Source organism: Phoca vitulina, unplaced genomic scaffold (genome assembly GCF_004348235.1).
Source record: "Phoca vitulina isolate PV1807 unplaced genomic scaffold, GSC_HSeal_1.0 scaffold55, whole genome shotgun sequence".
NCBI lineage: Eukaryota > Metazoa > Chordata > Mammalia > Carnivora > Phocidae > Phoca > Phoca vitulina.
In genome coordinates, this window is record NW_022589758.1 from 7,266,079 (window position 1) to 7,278,447 (window position 12,369).

The 12,369-nt window shown below is 35.8% G+C and overlaps 1 long non-coding RNA gene and 1 other non-coding gene across 2 annotated transcripts in view; both read right to left on the bottom strand.

The window, feature by feature from the left end:
* LOC116622815 overlaps window positions 1-12,369 on the bottom strand; it is a 393,174-nt gene that overhangs the window by 290,613 nt on the left and 90,192 nt on the right. The window lies entirely within an intron of this gene.
* LOC116622929 lies at window positions 4,723-4,827 on the bottom strand. Its single transcript, XR_004297643.1, has one exon. It is a non-coding gene; the product is annotated as a U6 spliceosomal RNA (small nuclear RNA).

Genomic DNA, 12,369 nt, shown 5'->3' on the forward strand with positions numbered 1-12,369 from the left:
AAAAACTGACAACACCAAATGCTGTGAGGATGTGGAGAAAATATTACTCACTCACACATTGCTGGTGTAAATGTAAAATGATACAACCACTCTAGAAAATAGTTTGGCAATTTCTTTAAAAACTAAACATGCGATTACCATACAAGCCAGCAATTGCACTCTTGGGTATTTACCTCAGAAAAATAAAAATTTTGTTCACACAAAAAGCTATACCCAAATGTTCATAGCAGCTTTATTCATAATAACCAACAATTGGCAACAATGAAGATGTCTTTCAACAGGTTAAGTGATTAAACAAACTATTGTATATCCATGCAACAGAATACTAATCTTCAGTAAGAAGGAATGAACTACTGGTACACAAAACAACTTGGATGAATTTCTAGGGAATCATGCTGAATAAAAAAAAAAGCCAATCCTAAAATGTTACATGCTACATAATTCAATTAATAACATTTTGAAATGGCAAAATTATAGAAATAGAGAACAGATTAGGTATTAGGATGGAGACTGGGTGGGATCCTTGTAGTGACCAAACTTTTTTTTCTTGACTTAAGTAGTGGTACATGAGTACGTGTGATAAAATTATATTGAACTAAATGTGCATACACACACATACACAAGAATGCTCGTAAAACTGGGGAAATCTGAATTAGATTGGTGGTTATCTCAATAACCTCTGTGATACTGTACTATAGCTTTTCAAGATGTCACCATTTGGGGAACTTGGGTAAAGAGTACACTGGATTGCTCTGTGCTATTCTTACAACTGCATGTGATATACAATTACCTCAAAAAATTTTTCATTAAAAAGAGACTACACAGAACTCACTGAGAGCAAGTAGGAAGCAATCTAGGCCTTCTTCATCCTCCCTTAAACAGAGATCGGTATTTTTATTGATATATATCCTTAGGACTTTAAAAACCACTCATGTTGCCACTTGTGTTTTGCCAACACCTCCTCTATGAAGTAAAATGTACATAAGGCTTTGAAGTACTATGATTTTCAAGAAGTAGTAGCAGAAAGAAAAGTATCTTCAAACACCATGTTGGAGTAGAAAGAAGCTAAGGGTCTGAATTAATTGTCCATGGTTTCTCAGCAAAATATCAAGCTTTTGAGGAAAAGATTAGGCAGCAGTTTTAAGAGAAATTTTTTTCTTTTTCTTTTTCTTTTCTTTTCCAAGATAATTTGATTCAGTGATTAGAATTTAGAATAAAAAAGACAAAGAACAAAAGATGAAAAGGGGCAGTAGACTCAGGATCCTGGACTCAAGTGTCAAATCTGCTACTATCCATGTGAGTGTGGGCAGTCCAATTCAATCTGTCTGCATCTCCATTTCCTCGTAAAAATTAAAGCATTAGACCAAATCCCAAGATCCCTTCCAGCTTGAAAATATTCTATGATCCTACAAGATTTGAAACGTTGATGAAAGTAAAGCTGATGATGTTTCATCCCATTCCTTCATTAGACTTAATTTAATAAGGTTCTCCATGGTAACTTCAATTGGCAATCCAAGCATTCCCTTCAGCTGTGTAAATGATGCCCCTAATTCCAATATAACTGGTTCAGGTTTCCTTACCAAGTCTCTAAGTGCTAATTAACTTTGAAGCAGCTCTCCAAAACAGTCTCCATTACAATTTAGACCAAACTGCTTTTTTTTTTTTTTAAAGATTTTATTATTTTTCAGAGGGAGAGAGAGAGAGAGAGCACATGTGCACGCACAAGCAGGGGGAGCAGCAGGCAGAGGGAGAAGCAGGCTCCCTGCTGAGCAAGGAGCCCGATGGGGGACTGAATCCCAGGACCCGGGATCATGACCTGAGCCGAAGGCAGACGCTTAACTGACTGAGCCACCCGGATGTCCCTATCCATTGCCTTGAGTTCTTTTTCATTCATTCCACTGAATGAAAGAATTTTAAAGTGCAAAGAGACTGGAGAGAGTTTCAACCATACAGCAGCTTCAAGTTTTAGGGGCTAATGCTTTTGAGGATCTTGCTTAATAGTCTTCTGGGGCTCAGATCTCACCATTCTCAAGATAAAAGTTACCCTTGATACAGTACAAAATGTTTTTGTTATACAACTCTTGCTTTCTTTAATAGACCACCCAGTTCCTTGAGAAAATCTAGATTAGGCAAACTCAGTGGTACTCGTCTCTTCCTACCACCTGATATCTACCCCCTGCCAAAAACCTTAAGTACCTTACTGAATCTCCAAGTCAGAGCCTATTTTTCAAGGGGCAAATCTGGCTGTTGACCACAACTCAATGTATGGTGTCTATTCATGATGTTGTGAGGTGCCTACTATGAAACTAGTCTGCTGTATTAGTCAGGTTTTCTACATTAATGCTGTTTAACAAACAAAAGACTTCTCCCTATCCCTGCTCCCCCTCCAATTCTCAGTAGCTTACAACCACATAAATACAAATATTTATTTCTTTCTTACAGGTCTACAGGTCAGCTGTTGGTCAAATGGACTTGACTGCCTTGGCTCCTAGCTATGAGTGATTGCATGTCTATTTTGCACATTTCTTTATTCTGGAACCAGCATCTATTAAACATTTAATTTTTTTTCATGACAGAGGACAGGTTTACAAGAGGGCTGGCAATAACTTTCCATGTTTCTTTAAAGCTTATAGCTGAAAACTGTCATACTCTCAATTCTGCCCACATTTTATTGACTAAAGCAAATCATATGACGAAGCCGAACATTAGTGCATACAGGAAGTATATTCTATACATGAGGAATCCATGACAAGGACAGGGAGGGAAAGAAGAATTGTAAGCAAATAATACCATATATCACTTTTGCTTACCACTATAAAGAGAAAAAAGTAAATTCAACTACTACCACTCCAATATGTTAAAGGCATTTGTTTTTCACCTTCCTGTTAGAGTGAGAATCTGGGTTTTAGAAACATACTCTTAGTTCCAATGATCTTGTCATTCTTTCTCCCTGCCTAGACTCAGAGAGCCTAGTCCAACAGCCTAGGCTGACATCCTAGTGCTCCAACGGTGTAAGGTGAGAAAGAGCCTCTGACTTGGAGATCCAGTGAAGATACTTAGGGTTTGGGGCACGGATGGGGATCAGGTAGTGTGAGGAGATGAGTACCACTGAGAGTTTTCCTAGCCTTGATTTTCTTAAAGAACTAGGTGGCCTAATCAAGAGCCACAAAAAAAGGAGAAAATTTTGTACTATATCAGGGTAACTCTAATCTTGAGAATAGTGAGATGTGAGCCCCAGAAGACTATTGAGCAAGATCCCTCAAAAGCGCTAGCAGGAAAAAAGCCTTGAAGCTGCTGTATGATTGATAAACTCTCCAGTAAGAGTGTCTACACCTTAAAATGAAAAATAGCTTTTCTGCACTCCTAGTTCCATTCCCTCCCATTCTCTCAACTGAGATTCAAAAAGATGTAACTGTTTTCAGAGAACATTAGGTCAGAGTTTACACAAATCTTTTACGTGGTTGACTACCAACACTTACCAGGCTCAGAACTGCCACTAAGGAGTATTTTAGAAACTTGGGGGTGATTTTTAATTTTCACAGTGAATTGAAGATAACACAAACATTTGGTAAGCCAGGGATGATAGATTTCTTACAAGGGGCAGTACACTGACATACAACAACTATTCTATAGTCCACATAAGTTTCTAATGTCTCACCAGTCTTGTAGAAGAAAATCCCATTTGTACATATTTATACCTAGAACCTAACTCCATGGCACACAAAGTGTTTTTTGCAAGGTGTTAATTTGCACTGAATTTTCTAGAAATGCAACCACTGTATAAATTAAAGAAAGACTGTATTTTTTTCCTGAGCTTTGTTTGAAACTTTACCAAGAGTTGCTTACCTTTCAGGAAACCAATATCCCTGAGGCAATGCTGCATATGTATTTGAGTCATCAATACAACACACTTGTATCACTCTGCAGCTTTAGCTGCTCTATTCACATTGATTATAATAATTGATCCAAGCAATGGACATCATGTTTTAAAGTGCAGTCATGCTTAAATGTATATTGAAACATATTATAAATTACATATTTCTATATAATGTATTATATTTAATAAAACATATTGAAACTACTTTCCTTTTATTGCTCCTTTATATTACAGTTTAGATATTTTATTGCTTTTTTAAAACTTATCTATGTAAGCAGATTACATTATATATGAATTACATTTCAGGGTAATAAAGAGGGCCTACAAAATTGTTATAAAAAGGGAACAGGTTTTTTTTTTTTTTTTTTTTTTTTTTTTTTTAAAGATTTTATTTATTTATTTGAGAGAAAGAGAATGAGAGAGACAGCACATGAGAGGGGGGAGGGTCAGAGGGAGAAGCAGACTCCCTGCCGAGCAGGGAGCCCGATGCGGGACTCGATCCCGGGACTCCAGGATCATGACCTGAGCCGAAGGCAGTCGCTTAACCAACTGAGCCACCCAGGTGCCCAAAAAGGGAACAGGTTTTGATAGGTTTGAGAACGCCCCCCCTCTATGCCATCCTGCTGTTTGCTTTCCCCCATCTTGTCTCTAAAAATAATGCATAATCAGTGTCACTTTTTTTGCATTTGAATTATTATATTAAATATTATTCTCATGTGATTCACTCACTGTTTTGAATATTAGTAGATTTTTGGGGGGGTTATTTTATTTTTTTATTTTTATTTTTTTATTATGTTCAGTTAGCCAACATTAGTATATCATTAGTTTTTGATGTAGTTTTTTTTTTAAATAGGGAACACTTCATGAATTTGCCTGTAATCCTTGCGCAGGGACCACGTTAATCTCTCTGTATCATTCCAATCTTAGTATATGTGCTGCCAAAGTGGCACTTTGCAATTTTTAATATTCTCATTCCTGTATGATATTCCATTGTAAAAATAAACTATAATTCTCTTATCTATACTACTCTTATCCCCCCAGTTTCAGTGAGAAATAATTAGCATATATCACTGTATAAGTTTAAGCAAACAGCATGATGGTTTTCAGTGTCAGTTCTTGATTAACAATTTAGAATTGTAAATTAATGAAATCAAATTTAATGAAGCAATCCTGATAAATGTCTAGTTTATCCTCAGGTCCAAAAATTCAAGTGTCAAGAATTTTTTCTCTTAAATATGCTTTTTACAAAATGCTTTTGACCCATTCCTTTTCTCCAGGTTTTCCCTTCTCTAAGCCATTATTATCTTACTTATATCTTAGCCCTAATCATTATGTGTTAAAAGATCTTTCAGGGGGCACCTGGGTGGCTCAGTTGCTTAAGTGTCCGACTCTTGATTTCAGCTCAGGTCATGATCTCAAGGCTGTAAGATCGAGCCCCGCACCGGCTCTGCACTGGGCATGGAGCCTGCTTAAGATTCTCTCTCTCCTTCTGCCCCTCCCCCATTTATCTCCCCCTCTTTAAAAAAAAAAAAAAAGATTTTTCAGAAAAACCCACAAGCTAATCTGTATTTTGTCCAATAGAAAACTCATTCTATAATAATTTGAATGCTTAACACAAACTTTCTGATTTCTTATTTCATTACTTCTATTCTTCTTCTATTAAATGTCGTATCTGACTTATCTTGCCTATCACTTAAAAGGTCCTATTCCTTTCTTACTGAATGTTTAATTTTCATGATCATCTGGATTAATATCATTGCTTTGAAAGAAAGCCATCTTTATTCTATCTGAATCATCCTATATGAGTTTCATCCCAAATTATCTTCCGCTACACCAGCCAAATATGCTAGGTCAAATGCTAAATACTGGGTAGGAGGGAGGTAAAAAATTAATAATCTTTTCTTCTGTTTTCAAGGGGCTTATCCTCATGGTTACACCAATCAGTACCCCCATTTCTTAACGAGACATAGAGAAGACAACAGTATTTGTACACATAGCAATATCATTAAAAGCCCACACACCAGCACATTAGTTTCTCACACATTTTTTTAGTTCTTAGCATCATGGTTTGACATTTTCAGAAACTCAGTAGAACCTGAAAAAAATAAGACTGAAGAGTGTAAGTGTCCAAATCCAGCACTATAAAAAATGGAAATACATGCCATGGATGTACTGTTGAATAAAATGAGTTGAACTGCTTGCGCATTTCATTTAAATTGCCATTGCTTTCCTTCTCTGCTTATTTGCTGTTCAATGATTATATATGAATCCCAGGCCAAAGACATAAGTTTCAAATAATAATTATTGCCTAGGGACGAGGGGGTTGTCTCAGTTTTGCAATAAAATAAATAATGGGTTTATAAAGATTACCCATATATTTGTATGTCTTTGTCTGGAACTTATGCCTTAGTCCAATTTATAAGCAAAAATTATGCCATTTTAACAGATGGCCCTACATGTAAATAAACAAAAGAACAGAAAAAATTGGTAGAGTATTACTAGGGTTCCTATATAATGGCACACTTGGAAAGAAAGAATAGGGAGAAACTATATAAACTCAGAGATTAAGAAAAGCATCGCTATGCTAAGTATTTATTAGAATCACCTGCAGAGATTTAAAAACCTATACCAATGATTCTAATTTAGCTAATCTGGGGAGTGGCTTGGGTACTGGGATTTTTTTAAAAGGTCCCCAGTGATTCCAAGATACAGCCAATGTTGAGACCTACTGCACTAAACAAAACCTAAAACACAGCTCTGTTACCAATCATATTTAACTGGATATTTAAGGTAAATTATTTGAAAGATAATTTTCTCAAAGCAAAAAGCAATTCTGTCAGCATAATATTCTTCACAGCTGTAGCTAATAATACACAGTTTATTCCTGACTATGATAATAACTCATTTTATCAAGATAATTTTGGTCAAAAAACTATGAGGTATAACGTATTTCTTTCTATCCTCATTTTTTAAAAATCTGACATGGACTAATTAAATGCAATAAAAACTAGGTACTTCAAATTGTCAGTGAGTTGCTAAAGTTCTATTAGTATGCTATAACTTTGCATATTTCTAACTGCTAAAACTTCTATGGACATATTTTATGCTGAGAACTTAGGCAGGGTTAGATAGGACAGCAAATAGTATCATGGCTTTCCTCAAACTATTTCGATTATTGACATAATAATCTCTAAATTTATCAAGTTACCAAAATTATGCTTTAAGGAATAGCGTTGAATTTATCTAATTAATATATCCAATACCTATATTCTTCTTAGCAGCATTTTTGTACAGTTGGTCAAAAGCTAAGGGTCACTGAATAGCATACTCTATTAATCTATTTTTATCGACATATTTAAGAGGAAGATAATTATTAATAAAAATGAAGAAATAAAATATAAAATGAAGATTTAAATATATTCTCAAATGTAAATATATTAATAAAGGATATATTCATAAGTGTATTCATTTAATGTATATTCTTAGTCTTTGAAAACAAATAATATTTTTGGTAAATTGCTAAATTTGGTAAATTTGGAAAACTGGCCATTTGGTGAAATGGTCATTTGACAAATTAAGCTTTAGAGCAAATGGTATTTGGTACATTGACTTTCAGTGATCAGCCTCTTCCAGTGGATAATACCTAGCATGGCAAATCTATCAGTATTTGAACTATACTTCTCTTTTTTCACTGTGGTTTTAAAACCACATAAGCTGATTAATATTTAGGGAATATTAAGTAGGATTAAGAGCAGACCTGGGTTTGAGTACTCAATCCACTCCCTGTATGATCTTGATTAAATTATTTAACTAAGACTATGTTTCCCTAGTCCACAGGACTCTTGTGTAATTAATAAAAATACAGAAGTCCCTGGTGTGTATTATTCTCAAGTTTTTATTTAAATTCCAGTTAGGAGGACATTAGGAGAAGGAAGGGGAAAAGGAAGGGGGGGAATCAGAGGGGGAGACAAACCATGAGAGACTATGGACTCCGAGAAACAAAGTGAGGGTTTTAGGGGGGAGGGGGATGGGAGGATGGGTTAGCCTGGTGATGGGTATTAAGGAGGGCACGTACTTCATGGAGCACTGGGTGTTATATGAAAACAATGAATCGTGGATCATTACATCAAAAAACTAATGATGTATTGTATGGTCACTAATATAACATAATAAAATTAAATTAAATTAAAAAAATAAATTCCAGTTAGTTAACATACAATGTAATATTAGTTTCAGGAGTGGAATTTAGTGACTCATCACTTCCATACAACACCCAGTGCTCATCACAAGTGCCCTCCTTAATCCCCGTCACCTATTTTACCTATCCCCCTGCCAACCTCCCCTCCAGCAACCCTCAGTTTGTTCTCGATAGTTAAGAGTTTGTTTCCTGGTTTACCTCTCTTGTATTTTTTTCCCTATGTTCATCTGTTTTGCTGCTTAGATTTCACATATGAGTGAAATCATATGGTGCTTGTCTTTCTCTGACTGACTTATATCACTTAGCATATTACTCCCTAGCTCTATCCATGTCATTTCAAATGGCAAGATTTCAATCTTTTTGATGGCTGAGTGATATTTCATTTTATATATATACCACATCTTTATCCATTCATCAGTCAACGGACATTTGGGCTCTTTGCATAATTTGGCTATTATTGATAATGCTGCTATAAACATCGGGGTGCATGTGCCCCTTCAAATCACTATTTTTGTATCCTTTGGATAAATACTAGTAGTGCAATTGCTGGGTCATAGGGTAGTTCTATTTTTAACATTGTGAGGAACCTCCATGCTGTTTTCCAGAGTGGCTGCACCAGTTTGCACTCCCACAGTGTAAGAGAGTTCCCCTTTCTCTGCATCCTTGCCAACACCTATTGTTTCCTGTGTTGTTAATTTTAGCCATTCTGACTGGTATGAGGTGCTATCTCGTTGTAGTTTTAATTTGTATTTCCCTGATGATGAGTGATATTGAGCATCCTTTCATGTGTCTATTAGCTATATGTATGTCTTCTTTGGAAAAATGACTATAAATGTTTTCTGCCCATTTTTTTTCTTCTGCCCATTTTTTAACTGGATTATTTGTTTTTTGGGTATTTAGCTTTATAAGTTCTTTATATATTTTGGATACTAACCCTTTACCAGGTAAGTCATTTGCAGATATCTTCTCCCATTCTGTAGGTTGCCTTTTAGTGCTGTTGATTGTTTCTCCCTGTGAAGAAGCTTTTTATTTTGATGAGGTCCCAATAGTCTATTTTTGCTTTTGTTATCCTTGCCTCAGAAGACATATCCAGTAAGAAGGTGCTACAGCCAATGTCAAAGAGGTTACTGCCTGTGTTATCCTCTACATTTTTTATGGTTTCAGGTCTCACATTTAGGTGTTTCATCCATTTTGAATTTATTTTTGTGTATGGTGTAAGAAAGTGGTCCAGTGTCATTCTCTGGCATGTCTCTGTCCAGTTTTCCCAACACCATTTGTTGAAGAGACTGTCTTTTTTCCATCAGATGTTCTTTCCTGCTTTGTTGAAGATTAATTGACCATACAGTTGTGGGTTTACATCTGGGTTTTCTATTCTGTTCCATTGATCTATGTGTCTGTTTTTGTGCCATACCATACTGTCTTGATCACTACAGCTTTGTAATATAATTTGAAGTCCAGAATTCTGATGCCTTCAGCTTTGCTTTTCTTTTTCAAGGTTACTTTGGTCATTCAGGGTCTTTTGTGGTTCCATACAAATTTTAGGATTGTTTGTTCTAGCTCTGTGAAAAATGCTGGTGGTATTTTGATAGGGATTGCATTAAATGTGTAGATTGTTTTGGGTAGTATAGACATGTTAACAGTATTTGTTCTTTCAGTCCATGAATATGGAATGTTTTTCCATTTCATTGTGTCATCTTCAATTACTTTCATCAGTGTTGTTTCCAGAGTACAAATCTTTTACCTCTTTGTTTAGGTTTATGCCTAGGTATCTTAAGGTTTTTGGTATAATTGCAAATCAGATTGATTCCTTGATTTCTCTTTCTGCTGCTTCATTACTGATGTATAGAAATGCAACAGATTTCTGTATGCTGATTTTTGTATCCTGGGACTTTACTGAATTCGTGTATCAGTTCTAGTAGGTTTTTGGTGGAGTCTTTCGAGTTTTCTATATAGAGTATCATGTCATCTGCAAATAGTGACAGTTTGACTTCTTCCTTGCCAATATGGATGTCTTTTATTTCTTTTTGTTGTGTGATTGCTGAGGCTAGAACTTCCATTACTACATTAAATAACAGTAGTGAGAGTGGACATCCCTGTTTTGTTCCTGACCATAGAGGAAAAGCTCTCAACTTCTCCCCAATTTCATCCCCAGGATGGTATTAGCTGTGGGTTTTTCATAGATGGCCTTTACTATGTTGAAGTATGTTCCCTCTAAACCTACTTTGTTGAGGGTTTTTTTAATCATGAATGGATGTTGTACTTTGTCAAATGCTTCTTCTGCATCTACTGAAAGGATCATGTGGTTCTTTTTTTTTATTAATGTGGTATATCACATTGATTGATTTGTGAATACTAAACCACCTTGTAACCCAGGAATAAATCCCATTTTATCGTGGTGAATGATCCTTTTAATTTACTGTTGGATTCAATTTGCTACTATTTTGTTGAGAATTTTTACATCCATATTCATCATGGATATTGGCCTGCAGTTCTCTTTTCTAGTGGAGTCTTTGGTTTCGGAATTAAGGTAATGCTGGCCTTGTAGAATGAGTTTGGCAGTTTTCCTTCCATTTCTGTTTTTTTGGAATAGTTTGAGAAGAATAGATATTAACTCTTTATATGTTTGGTAGAATTCCCCTGTGAAGCCATCTGGCCCTGGGCTTTTGTTTGTTGGGAGATTTTTTTTTTTAAAGATTTATTTTAGAGAGGGAGAGAGCATGAGCAGGAGGGGCAGAGGGAGAGGGAGAGGGAGAGAATCTCAAGCAGAATCCATGCTGAGCATGGAGCCTGATGTGGGGCTTGATCTCACCACCCTGAGATAGGACCTGAGCAGAAACCAAGAGTCAGATGCTAAACCAACTGCGCCACCCAGGAATCCGTGTTGGGAGATTTTTGATTACTGATTCAATTTCTTTGCTGGTTACTGGTTTGTTCAAGTTTTCTATTTCTTCCTGTTTCAGTTTTACTTGTAGTTTACTTGTTTCTAAGAATTTATCCATTTCCTCCAGGATGTCCAATTTGTTGGCATATAATTTTTCATAATATTCTCTTATAACTGTTTGTAGTTCTGTGGTGTTGTTATTTCTCCTCTCTCATTTGTGATTTTATTTATTTGGGTCCTTTTTTCTTTTCATAAGTCTGGCTAGGGGATTGTCAATTTTATTAATCTTTTCAAAGAACCAGCTCCTGGTTTCATTGATCTTTATTGATCTTTTCTACTTTTTTTTTTAGTTTCTATGTCATTTATTTCTGCTCTAATGATTATTTCCCTTCTTCTGCTGGCTTTAGGCTTTAGTTGTTCTTTTTCTAGCTCCTTTAGGTGTAAGGCTAGGTTGTTTATTTGAGACTCTTCTGGCTTCTTCAGGTAGGCCTGTATTGCTATATACTTCCCTCTTAGGACTGCTTTTGCTGCATCCAAAGGTTTTGGACCATCGTGTTTCCATTTTCATTTGCTTCCATGTATTTTTTTACTTCATCTTTGATTTCCTGGCTGACTCATTCATTCTTCAGTAGCATGTTTAACCTCCATATATATACTATCCTGATACCAAAGCTAAACAATACAAGAACAAAAAAGTATAACTTCTCTGATATAAGTATTACTATTCCAACTTTCTTTTGATATCCATTTGTGTGATAAATGTTTCTCTACCTTGTCACTTTCAATCTGCATGTGTCTTTAGGTCTAAAGTGAGTCTCTCAGAGGCAGCATATAGATGGGTCTTGTTTTTTTTATCCATTCTGACACCCTGTGTCTTTTGATTGGAGCGTTTCATCCATTTACATTAAAAGTAATTACTGATAGATATGTATTTGTTGCCATTTCATAACTTGTTATATCATTGTTTCTGGAGATTTTCTCTGATACTTCCTTGTCTTTGTCACTTTTGGTCTCCTTTTTCACTCAAAGAGTCCCCTTTAATATTTCTTGCAGGGCAGTTTTAGTGGTCACAAACTCCTTTAGTTTTTGTTTGTCTGGGAAACTCTTCCTGGCTGCAGATTTTTTTTCAGCATTTTGAATATATCACGCCACTTTCTTCTGGCCTGCAAAGTTTTTGTAGAGAGATCTGCAGCTAGCCTTATGGGTCTTCCCTTGTAAGTTAGGGACTTACGTCTTGATGCTTTTAGGATTTTTTCTTTATCACTCTATTTCCCAAATATAACTACAATATGTCTTGGTGTTGGCCTGCTTTTGTTGATTTTGATGGGAGTTCTCTGTGCTTTCTGGATCAGGATGTTTGTTTCCTTCTCCAGGTTAGGGAAGTTTTGTGCTATTATTTCCTCAAATAAACCT